Source organism: Martes martes, assembly GCF_963455335.1.
Source record: "Martes martes genome assembly, chromosome: 1".
NCBI lineage: Eukaryota > Metazoa > Chordata > Mammalia > Carnivora > Mustelidae > Martes > Martes martes.
The window spans coordinates 135,643,673-135,656,956 of NC_137888.1; positions in this window are offsets into that span (position 1 = coordinate 135,643,673).

Below are 13,284 nucleotides of genomic sequence, written 5' to 3' on the forward strand. Positions count from 1 at the left end.
TGTTTTCCTGTTCTCTGGAAGATGTTATATAACATTTGTGTTATTTCTTTATTACACATATAGAAGAAGTCAGCCCTGAAACTCTCTCAACCTCTAAAGATTTTTTGAATATGTATAGTAGTACTCATTACAGATTTAAATTATTTAAGGGATCTGGGTCAATACAAACTTCCTACTTATGTTAATGCTGGTTTTAGAAAGTTATTATGTTCCACTTGGAATTTGAACATCTAATAGACTTTTTCAACTTTGTTGCTGTAAGTTGTGGGTAGTACCTTACTAATATCATTTTATTTGTAGGATCTTTACTTATATCCCCTTCACATCTAAATATTAATTTTTTGTTGTTGTTGTTGAGTCTGGCTTTTCGAATCAGCCTATGTCCATTTTGGTTAATGTTTCATATGCACTTGAAAAATAACATGTGTATTCTGTAAATCCTTCTTGCTGTGGTTTATAGTCATCAGTTAAGTTACATTTCCTAATCAAGTTGTTCAAAGCTTCTACATTCACACAGAGGTTTTATTTCTTTAGGACATAGTTTCGTCTATTAATTATTGAGAGAGGTGTGGTAGTTTCCAACTGTGATTTTGAATTCGACTATTTCTCTTTTTAGTTCTGCCAATTTTTGCTTGGATATTTGTTTGCTGAGCACATACATATACAAAGAATAAACATATCATAAATGTTCATCTTAGTAAATGCTCATTCGTTGCCCCTAGTCATATAGTCAGCTCTCAGATCAAGAACAAAATACCGTCGCTCAGGGAGTTAACATAGTTCTCCCTTCTAGTTATTATCTCTTCAAGGGTAATCACAAGTATGCTTTCTAACAGCAAACTAACATTTGATATGTCTTAATTATTTGTTTAATGAAACATGCTATGCATTCCTTTGCGTTTGACTTCTTTGGTTGAACATTTTGCTTTGAGATTAAACCATAACCTTATAAGTTTTTCTAGAAATTCATTATCATTGTTGTATAGTCTTCGACTTTGTGAATATACTAATATTTAAATGTCCATTCTACTGGTGATGGGCAGTTGGGTTATTTCCAGGTGGAAGCTGTTTCTTGAAGTACTGCAGGACATAGTTCAATGCTAGCCCTTTGTGAACATGTGTAGATATTGGGGGTGGATACGCACCTAGAAGTAGAACTGATGAGTCTTAGGGTTTGTGTATCTTTAACTTCTAGTAGGTTCCACAGAACAGTGTTGCAGTGTGACTGTGCCAGTTTACTTTCTCTTCAGCAGAGCATGAGACTTGTGGTTACTCTGCTGTGCTCAAAATCGTTGTTATTTTCTGACTTTGTTACTTAGCCATTCTGGCAAGTGTATAATGGTTCTCATAGTAGAGGCTCTAATTTGCATTTCAAGGGAAGTTTAACACCAATTCAAATGTTTAGATTCACCTTGGAGATGTGTCTGGTCACTCCTTGACCCGTTATCTACTGTGTGGTCAGACTTTTCTTATTGATCTGTAGGAATTTTTTATTCTGAGTATATATCTTTTGTTAAATACAGGAAGAGTGAAGAACACACACACACGTGTGGTTCAGTCAGTTCAGTGGCCAGAGGGCTCTTGGTTTTGGCCCCTGTTGTGATCTTACAGTGATGAGATCAAGCCCCGTGTGGGGTTCTGTGCTCAGCGCAGACTCTCCTTAAGATTCTCTCTTCCTCTCCTTCCAGGTCGTGCTCACTCTCTCTTTCTCTCTCTCAAATAATTAAAATTATATATATATATATATGAAGAGTGAATATCTTCTTCCATTTCGTGTGTTGCCTTTTCATTCTACTGATCATATTATAACCAAAAGTTCAGTTCACTCCTTCACGAGTCAGAAACTATACCAGTTTGAGTAGTCACACAAAGGAAACTTTTATTTGAAGCAAATAAGGAGTTCATGGGGAATAGTTTCCAAAACTGTGACTACCCCTCAAACCCTTCCCAGAGAGGGAGAATGGGCTCCTTTTGTTTAAGGTTAGGTTGAATATTTAGATAGGGAAGCCCTGTCATGCTATGTAGAGAAAGGCCTAAGGTCGTACATGTGCCTTAAGGAAACACGCCTAGACACATATTGTATGTTATGTAAATGAGGCTGAAGCTCCTCCTTGGGTGAAGATTTTAGTACTATAGTGAGGTAAGGATGATTGTAGGTCATTCCAGATGTCTGTGGAGGCACAAGGCAGGTTTAGTTCAAGTGGACTGCATTGATTTAGGCGGGCCAGAGGTCTTGTCAGGCCAGTTGCCATCACCTGGGGCGTTGTTTTGGGTTTCATTTGCCTGAGTTAAGAGGAGAGCTAGAAAGAAGAACGTAGAGAAAAATGTAAGACAAAGATTAGTGAGTATAAACAGGTAGGCAGTAATGGCTGAGTCTTGGGCTCTAGCTGGTGAGAGTGTCTTGATAAATATAAATTCTTTTTTTTTTAAATGTTTATTTATGTATTTGAGAGAGAGAGAGAGAGAGAGAGAGAGCAGGGGGTAGGGCAGAGGAGAGAGAGAATCTTGATACATAATCTCTGCTGAGTGTGGAACCCAACACAGGGCTCCATCCCAGGACCCTGAGATTGTGACCTGAGCCAAAACCAAGAGTGAGCTGCTTAACTGACTGAGTACCCAGGCACCATGGTAAATATAAATTCTTACAATGTAGCCATTAGCTATATATATATATATAGAGAGAGAGAGAGAGAGAGAGGGCACACGCATGCACATTTTAGAGCCCCTGTTAAGACATCTTCACCTACAATCAGGGAATAAAGTTTTTCCTCTGTTTTTCTCCAAAGAGTTTACCATTTTACATGTCAGAATTAATATTTGATCCATCCAGAATTGATTTTTTTGTTGATGGTGTGAGAAAAGAGTCAAAATACATATTTTCACATGACTATTCACAGAATTACTGTTCACAGAGTTCCTGTTGTCAAGATTAGGTGACCCTATATACCTGGGCCTCTTTATATGCTCTCTGTTCTGTTTTATTGGTCAGTTTGTGTATCCTTGAACCCATACCACACCCTCTTAATTATCATATCTTTATAATATGTCTTGATGTTTTGTCATAGATGCCCTTTTTACTACGTCTTTTAAATTGCCTTGCATACTTTGCCAATCTGACTGGAGAAGTGATAACACATTGTTTTAATTTTGATTTTTCTGATTACTTTAAGGTTGAGCTTTTTTCTTATATTGACAGAAAACTCATTAATTTGTTCTCTTGTAAAATTTCTTTCCTTTTATGTGTTGATACAAAGTAGCTCTTTACCTTTTCTAGATAATAACCCTTTATCATGTTAAGTGTTTTATATACTTTTTCCAGTGTGTGCCTTGTCTGTACACTTGTAATCTATTGAAGATTATATATTTTGATATACAGTCAAACTTATTAGTTTATACTCTAATAGTTCATGTTTTTTGTCATCATGTTATTTTTAAGAACACTATTTTTGCTTTTAAATTTTACAAAAGGTTTTTTTTACACATACAAAAGCCTTGAGTCTACCTGAAATTGGTTTTTCTTTATGATATGAGATAAGGCTACAATTTTATTCTTTTATTTTCCATATGGTTAACTAATTGTTACATTTTTTGATTAGTCCATTCTTCATTGACTTCTCTGAAAATGTGTTTCAATTATACTTCAGTCTTTTTGTCTACTTGGTTATCTTTCTGGACCTTCTGTTTTATTTCAGTAGACTAATTTTTTTGAACTTGTATCAATATTTCTCACCCTTTACATTCCCTTAATTCCTAAAACTTTGTAAAATATAATCTTAATTTTTCCTGGGGCAACTACCTCCATGAGGTAATTTTAGTTATAAGGTATTTATGGAACAAAAGGATTTTTTTGTAATAGCTTGAGTCATAAGTAGGTATTGAAATCTGTCAAATACTTTTAAATAATTACTTTATTTTACAAATAAAGACCCTGATGCCTAAAAAGAGTAAATGTTCTGCAGAACGATGACTCCTGATCCTGAGTATACCTCTTTTATTATGTAAAAGACCCAAAATAGCTGTTATATTTTACCAATTTTCTGTGATCCTCTCAGAAGAAACAAAATCATTGTGCATTTTTTATGTTGTTTTTCTTTTGACAACAAAACATTATCCAGGGAACTATTTTGTTTCATAGCTTAATTAAAATCATAAAATCCAGGAAAAGAACACTGATTTGTAGTTAGTGAAGGGGGATTTTAACAACAGGTGTGCTAATCACCACCATGTAGCTAAAGATAAGTTTCATTTGTCTTTTCACACTGTGGGTGGATTTGTCTGGTGATGTTTAGATCCCAGCTGATTTTTTTAAATTCTCTATAATTTTATCATTGTGTATTAAAAATAATGGATATTGCTCATTGTTAGTAAGAAGAGTGAAACAGCTTCTGTTATAAATAGTTTGTGAGTAATTACAAAGAGTTATTTTGAGACTAAGATTAAAATAATGAATTAATATTAAAGAAGAACAACCAAATAAAAATAGACACATATGAAAAATATCAGATGGGATCCTTGTATTTCCTGGTTGTATATGCTATCTCATAAACTTTATTTAGGATAAAGACAACGTAGTTTCACTACTCTGATTCCATGAAATGTTACTTTTTCTAGCATTGCCTATTCAGATAGTGATCTGAAAAATTTAAGATAAAATATTTTATATCTGAATTATTTCATGAAGTAAATGATAAACTTCTTTAGATAATGAAGTTTGACTGTATTATAAATACCGATCATTATATGTGTTCATTCTTTTATTTATATGTATCAAGCAATAGTACATTTTCTCAGTATTTGAAACCATGAGATGTTGTCATGGGATGTGAAGTTGATGGATAGGAATATTCAATTTTATTGAAATAATAGACTAATTAGAAAATCCAGTCTCATACTAAAGAACTAAATAGTTTGTGTCTCATTTATATAATAGGACCAATGAGTTTTAACTTCCTCTCTGGAAATACAATTCTAATTGGAAAAAACCATGGTTTTAGAACAAAGGATTATTTTTAAGCATTTATATGTACAAATACTTTTTTTTTTTCAAAAGATTTTATTTATTTATTTGACAGACAGATCACAAGTAGGCAGAGAGAGAAGGGAGGAAGCAGGCTCCCTGCTGAGCAGAGAGCCCGATGCGGGGCTCGATCCCAGGACCCTGGGATCACGACCTGAGCCGAAGGCAGCGGCTTTAACCCACTGAGCCACCCAGGTGCCCCTGTACAAATACTTTTTGATGACTTGTGAGTTATAATCTAAAAAACCTAATAATATGAGATCCATGTGGAGGTATTAAAAAAATACTTTCCAGGTTTAGGTATTCTCTAATTAATTTGAAAGTATACTCACTGGGACTTCTGGATACATGATGGTGTGTACTTAAAATCCCTAGAAAAATGGTGGAGAAGCCAACATAAAACATGTAGAACAAAATTTCAGTAAAATACATCTTAAAGAACCTCGAAATATGCATGGTTGGAGACAAACTCATAACAGCTAAACAAATACTATCAGTATCTGTAAAATGTGAGATAAAAAGAACATTAAGAGCATCTGTAAGACCTGAGAATAATAGAATCCAAACAAATAACCAAAACTGCAAAGATCTGGTGGGCAATTTGAATATAATAGTTGAATATAGGAGACTGTTGCATACCAGAAGTGGTTCATGGTAAGATCTGAAGGAGCAGAACCAGTCTGTGCCTTCCCCATAAAATCTGAAAACCAACAAACCAAGACTACGTTCTCCAACAAAGCCAAACACTAAGGAGAGAATATTGAGATGTGGATCTATATTAAACAGGACGAGATGAAGGAAAGGGAAGGAGCAGATAGAAATGGGCAAGAGAATCAGTGCCTGGAGATCTCTGCAAGTATGACACCATATTTTTGAGCTCTTTACAAAAGCAAGGGATGCTGGAACTATACACTGTAAAGCTATAAAGATCTCTTGACACAACCTTCCTCTTTAAAGTTCAGGAAAATAAAAATTACATCAAAATTAGGAATAGGAAAATACTGTGTTTGAATCCCACACAAAGATATTATAAGGGAAAAGTGGTGGGGGGAGGGGGTGAACCACATAATATACCTAGAGACCAAAAAATAAAAATAGCATGCCAAACAGATGAAACTATAACCCACTATTTCAAAATGAGCTAAGATAGACTAAGTAAAATAATATAGATTATGAAAGAATAATACAAATTATAATTATGGAAAAATCAGAAGTGAAATTATAGAAATCAAGACAGAATTAAAAAAATATTCCAGAAATTAATATCAAACTAAGAATAGCATAAGTGATAATTAAAACAACAGATGATTCCTCAAGATAAATAAAAGTTAAAGAGGGAGAAATGGTAAATGTAGAATATATGCCAAGAAGATCCAATATATGTATAAGAATTCCCAAATAAGAAAAATCAAAGGTCCCACATACTAAAAATAGAAATTAAAGAAATTGAAAAGTCACTAGAATGATCAACATTGAGATAGTCTAGTAAAATACAACAAACCTTGGAAATATTCTTTAGACATCCAAACAAAAGGTGCAAATCACTCATAAGGGAATGATCACGTCATCAGAACTTTTTAGTAACAATCTTCTATTTCAGGTGACAATGCTTACCCAAGGAAACATATTCAAAGAAAGAATATATGAATCAACTATTTTATATCCTTACAAACTCATTTTAAAAATAAAAGTAGAACTAAAGTTATCAAAATCCCAGGGAATGTTATTCCCATGAGACATTCCTAAGGCATCTGCTATAGAATGAACTTTAGATTACCAAAATAATTGGGAAGATAGCAATAAAAAGACTATATAAAGATATTATATATGGAACTAAGAATATATTATGGTTAAAAGGGAGAAATTTTTCTATATCATAGATATATGCTTTGACAAAAGATATAGTTTGATTATTTAAAAAAAAATAAAGAGTGGTACCTGGCTACCTCAGTCAGTGGAATATACAACTCTTGATTTTGGGGTTGTGAGTTCAAGTCTCACATTGGGTGTAGAGATTACTTAAAAATAAAATATTTCCAGGCGCCTGGGTGGTTCAGTGGGTTAAAGCCTCTGCCTTCGGCTCAGGTCATGATCCCAGGGTCCTGGGATCTAGCCCCACATCGGGCTCTCTGCTCAGCAGGGAGCCTGCTTCCCTTCCTCTCTCTCTCTGCTTACTTGTGATCTCTCTCTCTCTCTGTCAAATAAATAAATAAAATCTTAAAACAAAATAAAGTATTTCCAAAAAATGAAAAAACATGAGGGCAATAAGAAGAGCACATCAAAATATATAATACCAGTTATTACTTGAAGGCAAAATGATAGTACTTCAAACTATATGCTGTGGTTGAAGCATATAGAGGTTGAAGTAAGGGAAGAAAATATTATTAGCTACTTTCAATTTTCTTCTTAGTAAAGTATCAATAGGAAATAATTCTTGAAATATATAATAAAATAGTATTAATATTAAAGTAAACATAGGAAAAAAATGCAAACTTTTCTAAAAGAAACCATATATTAAAATATGATATGCTACCCACTATGTAAAGGGTGGTAATGTATAGATATTTGCTCTTCCTAAAAAATGATGGAAGAATTATCTATCAAATAGCTAATTAATTAATTAACCTATAAGAGAGGAAGGGAATAATATAGAACAGGGATAGAATTTATGCTTTTAAAAATGTGCCTTATTTCATAAATTTAATGTGGAACTATGTAAATATCTAATCTGAAAATGAAACATTAAATATTTTTTAAATTTCTAAAATTTAAAATGATTCATTAAATGAGCTAAACCAAGGCCTGTCCTTGATGACAAAAAAAATTAGTCTCAGTCACTTGGAACACATTAATTTAATAATACTAATATGGTAAATTGAATTGTAAGAACTGCAAAACAAAAAATTATACAACTTGTGGTAATCATATTTTTAGTGGTAATCAGTATTATAACTTTGTTTCACTGTGTGTAATGTGGGATAAAATTAATGGGTAATCACACGATATTTTGATATTAGAATCCCAACTTTTCTTGACAACTAGAATTTTTCAACATTAAAGAGGGTAGATGAAAATGTAAGATAGAAGAAGTTATGTAAAAATCTTGTAATCCTGACTTTAAAGTACCTTCATGATTTCATTATTTATATCACAAAAGTATGTCTTGCTTTATCCAGCGAAGAGAACTAAAAACAACAGGTCAGAAGCAATGAGTATACTTAATTCCTATATTTTGTCCACGTCACAAGAAACGAGGGCATTTAGAGAAATTGCTGATTTCAGATCTGGGGAAATAAGAATGTATGAGTAAGTCTGTAATAACTTTATAGATCTGATATCAAGGAAATTATCTATGGGCTCTAGGGTTGGGTCAAAAGGATTCAAAAGACAAATTTGAAAAGTCTCTCATGTCCAAAATTAAGATAATTTATAAACCAATCAAAATAACAACTACAGGGGCACCTGGATGGCTCAGTGGGGTTAAGCCTCTGCCTTCGGCTCAGGTCATGATCTCAGGGTCCTGGGATTGAGCCCCGCATCGCATCGGGCTCTCTGCTCAGCAGGGAGCCTGCTTCCCCCTCTCTCTCTGCCTGCCTCTCTGCCTACTTGTGATCTTTCTCTCTGTCAAATAAATGGATGGGATCTTTCAAAAAAAAAAAAAGAAAAAAAAGAAGGAGGAATCTGCTTGGCTCCAAGGGGGAAAAAAGATAACAACTACAAATAAGAACTTCAAGTACATTTAATCTGTGATGTGAAAATTCTTCAAAAAAGTTTGATCACCAGCAGAGAATGTTAATTAATCAACTCACTATTTTTAAGACTTAAAGGCAAAGAGGCATGGATTTATTCTTCCCTTTAATATGTACTGTATCATGGGGTAAACACATAGAGGGCATCTCTTGTAAGAAGTATCCCAGGGTGCCTGGGTGGCTCAGTGGGTTAAAGCCTCTGCCTTCAGCTCAGGTCATGATCCCAGCGTCCTGGGATTGAGCCCCGCATCGGGCTCTCTGCTCAGCAGGGAGCCTGCTTCCCCCCTCTCTGCCTGCCTCTCTGCCTACTTGTGATCTCTGTCAAGTAAATAAATAAAATCTTAAAAAAAAAGAATAAAGAAGTATCCCAGCTAATAAATTAAAAAGAAATAATAGAAATAGGATCTTATAATTGTGTAGTGATATGCCATTCCATATATGTATTTCAATGTATATGCACTTTATATGTAATTTTGCAACCTTTAAGCTCTTAATGGATCTCTGCCCTGAGGATCAACAGCTGCTGATATCACAACATGAGAAGTAGGTAAACATTTGTGTTCCTAATGGAAGAACTCACTATTATTTCTGAGATAACAATACCAAAGCCAAAGCAATACCAAATTTGATTAAGATTCTTAATCTAGCTATCAAATCATAGGACATGCAGAGTACAGAGAACCATGTTAAAAAACATGAGGATACAGTCAGCAAAATCCAAACCATGGCTATTCTATAGGACCACATTTCCTGAGCATATAAATCCCAAGAACAGAAAGAGAGAGGAACTAGAGAGAGAATCTAAGAGAAAAAAGGGACTTAAATATATCAAACAGTTGTACTGTTTGGACATCATTTAAATCCTCATTCAAACACACAAAATGTATGAACATAAAAAATTTTTGACATTTTACGATGCAACTGAAAATTTGAGTTGTCTGCATATTTGATGATGCTAAAAAACTATTACCTTTTTTAGATGTTATGATAATGTGGCTATGTTAAAAAAAAAGCCTCATATTTTACAAACAACAATTTGTACAAATGAAATTATACGATGTTTGATATTTGATTTTAAAATATAGGGGATGTAGAACGTGGGTGGGAAGCAAAATAAAACGAGTTTGACCATGAATTGAGAACAGCTCACTGGTGGTACAGGAGCGTCCATTTTATCATTCTGACTAGTTTCGTATGTGTTTGAAGTGTTCCAAAATTAAAAGTTAACATAATAATAAGTGTATATCACAATATATATATATGCGTATATCTCACCATCTTGGGGACAGCAGAGTGCACAAATGACACACATGGAAACAGCCTGTCTCTTCTTTCTCCCTGGGCCTTCACTGGGGATATTTTTCTTCCTCATTCTCCAGGAAATTCTTTCCTTCTTATATGCCATATTTGCTTCAAGCTCCTCAGCCTCTTTTCATGAGGCATCCGTGTTCGCATCTCATTTACTGCCTGTTGTTTTTATCTGTCATTCATAGAGCTTGCCAGCCTTTCATTGTGTTTATTATAATAGAACAAACTCTGTGCCTGGGACCATCTGGAGTTCTGTTCCTTAATAACATTTCTCTCAATACCTACCAGCCCTGAGATGGTTGTGAACATGCACCTGGGCTAAAATAGACATCTATTGCATAGCCAAGTTCTGTCAGATTTATTTATTTGAACATTGTGAGGTCAATTTCTTATGGGCTTTTGGCTAGGTCACTGTATTTTAATTGGCACTAGCCATGCACTGGATTTTAAATATACCCTTGACATCCCTAATTGCAATACCACTTATTGCCCTGTTCTGGAAAACACCTGCTTTAGAATGGTCATCCCATCTAAACTTCAGATATGTCTGCCAGGTGTTTCTGATAGACAACACTAGTCACTACACTATAAATGATGGTCATTTTAAGACCTCCATAATCATAGGACCTGTGAGAAATTAAAAAGAAAAGTTAACTTATTTGGCAATAAACTTCAGTCATGAAGTAGCCTATATGGAATATGAACTCAGTTCTACTAGGACAAGTAGACGGGTGAGCAAGAAAATAATTAAATTCTAGACAATGGAGAGGCTAGTGTCATGATTTATTAAGTTTATAAACAAATTTATGTTTTTCCTTAGATATCAGAAGCACTTTAATTTAACAGCAAGAATTTTATTCAGTTTTACACTATTAAAATGTTTTTTGCCAAAGTGACTCGATTTCAGGATCCAAAAAAAATCCAGAAAATTTTATTTCCACTTATATACCACTTATAAACCATGAACTTAATCATTGTCTTCTAACTTGAGATGCACACTTCCTTGCATTTGATCCCTTCAATAATTTTATTATATGTTCCTCCTTGGCAATTTTGATCATAGTCAATGAGCTGCTAAGTCCAGGAGGCCACATTACATTGTGTTCCTTGGAGTGCATAGAACCCAATGAGAATGGTGCTCCTTAGATTGTGCAAAGTGGTGGCACTGGTATTTAGAATGTATAGAAGCAAATAGCTCCTGGTAGACGGATCTTTGTCCTTCTCAGAATCATACATTGAATCCCTAATGCCTTTGTGATGGTAGAGCCTTTATGAATGGGGTTAGTACTCAGAGTTCTCCCTTTCACTCTGCAAGGACACAGTGAGAAGATGGCCATCTGTGAACCAGGAGCAGGTCCTCATCAGACACCAGATCTGCCAGCAACTTGATCTTGGACTTCCTGAACTGTGAAACATAAATATCTGTTGTTTATAAACCACCTAGTATTGCATTAGAGAAGCTGAACGGACTAAGACAGCTCCCCTAAAATGGAACAAGTTATTGTTCCAAGTTCCACAAAATCTCTAGGAAACATTCTAAAACAATCACCTTTTCCAATGGTGAATCATTTTTGAACTTCACAGCACATTTTCTCTTTGATTGAAAACATGGATTTTTGAAAGAACCTTAATTAAAGGTAAAATGTTTTCATAACCAAATAAGAGCCTGTGATATTTAAACTATAAAGATTCCTGTGTAAAAGTAATTGTTGATTTGTTTCCAAGGCTGCGAGGGAAATAAAGGAGAAATTTAAATGGCAGGCTTGAGGAGAGAGGTCAGATGTTGCCACAGGCAAATGGAACGTGAAGTTTAAAAGCTTCCGTGCTACACTGAACTCCAAAGCTGTTATTTTTAAGAGGGTTCTAAAGTTGGCAATCAAAATTCTCCCATTCTTAAATGGAAAACAGTAAGTTTAATGTAATACTCTTAAAAATAAATATACTCAAATGGATGTTTTGGCTACTTCAGAGCTGGATAATCTGATCACAGACCCCAGGAAGAAAAAGGAAAATGCATCTGGGAAATGTTTTTCAAAGTGAGGACTTGGCTCTCCTCACACATACTTCCTTTTTCTTCATCACAAAAAGCTATAGCTATTCCAGATATTTTGAAATTTTTCCCGTATTGGTCAATGAATTTTCCCATCTCCTATACATGTTCATACGTTTGTGTATCTTGTATTGGTTGGATCTCAACTTCATGGTTTTCTGTGGTTGGCTAAACCTCTCTAAAACAAAAATACCTTCAAACCATAATGTCTAATATGTTGAATTTGAAAGGTCTCCCATATAAGCCTCTGAAAAGGGGGAGAAAACACATTTCATCTGTGTGTGTTTTCATTATCTTAATGATAAGAGATCTGCTTGCTGGTCAAGTTCGGGAGACAGTGGCTATCTATCTAGTACTCTACTAAGTTGTGCCTGTGTGTTGGTGAAGATCAAAATCTCAACAACCCTTAACATCCATCATTCTACTAAATAGCTGTTCATCCACATTTTCTATGAACTTTGGTTCTAAGTGTAAAAGCAAATATAAAGCTCTAAATTGCTGTGAAGGAGCAAAAAATGCTAATGATTGTCCTCAGGATTAGTGAAACTCGCCTTCTCCTCCTGTGTAATTCACAATCGATACCTCTGACTTTAAGATTCTTTTAAAAAAAGACAATACATGGGAACTTGGGTGGCTCAGTGGGTTAAGCCTCTGCTTTCGGCTCAGGTCATGGTCTCAGGGTCCTGGGATCGAGGCCCGTATTGGGCTCTCTGCTCAGCGGGGAGCCTGCTTCCCTCCTCTCTCTGCTTGCCTCTCTGCCTACTTGTGATCTCTCTCTCTGTGTCAAACAAACAAACAAATAAATATCTTCAAAAAAAAAAAAAAAAGACACTACCAAGTTTCTTGCCTCTCTTCATGCTTTCAGGTTCAAATACACTATAATAGTCTTCACATGGAATAAGAAGAGCTTTTATGATTTGGTTCTGTTTTTGTTTTTTTTTTTTTTTTTTTGTCCAAGTTTCTGAAACTGAGGGAATAGATTTCAGACTAATAAGCAAGTGAACTTCGGTAGCATTATCCAAAGATAGAACTGATTCCGGTCACAGATGGTGGTTTCACTCTCTGTGGACAACCAGTTGCCTATACTGTTCCAGATGTGATGGGTATATAAATGGAAAAACAACATAGTAGTTAATGAATACTCAGACTTTCAATGTTCA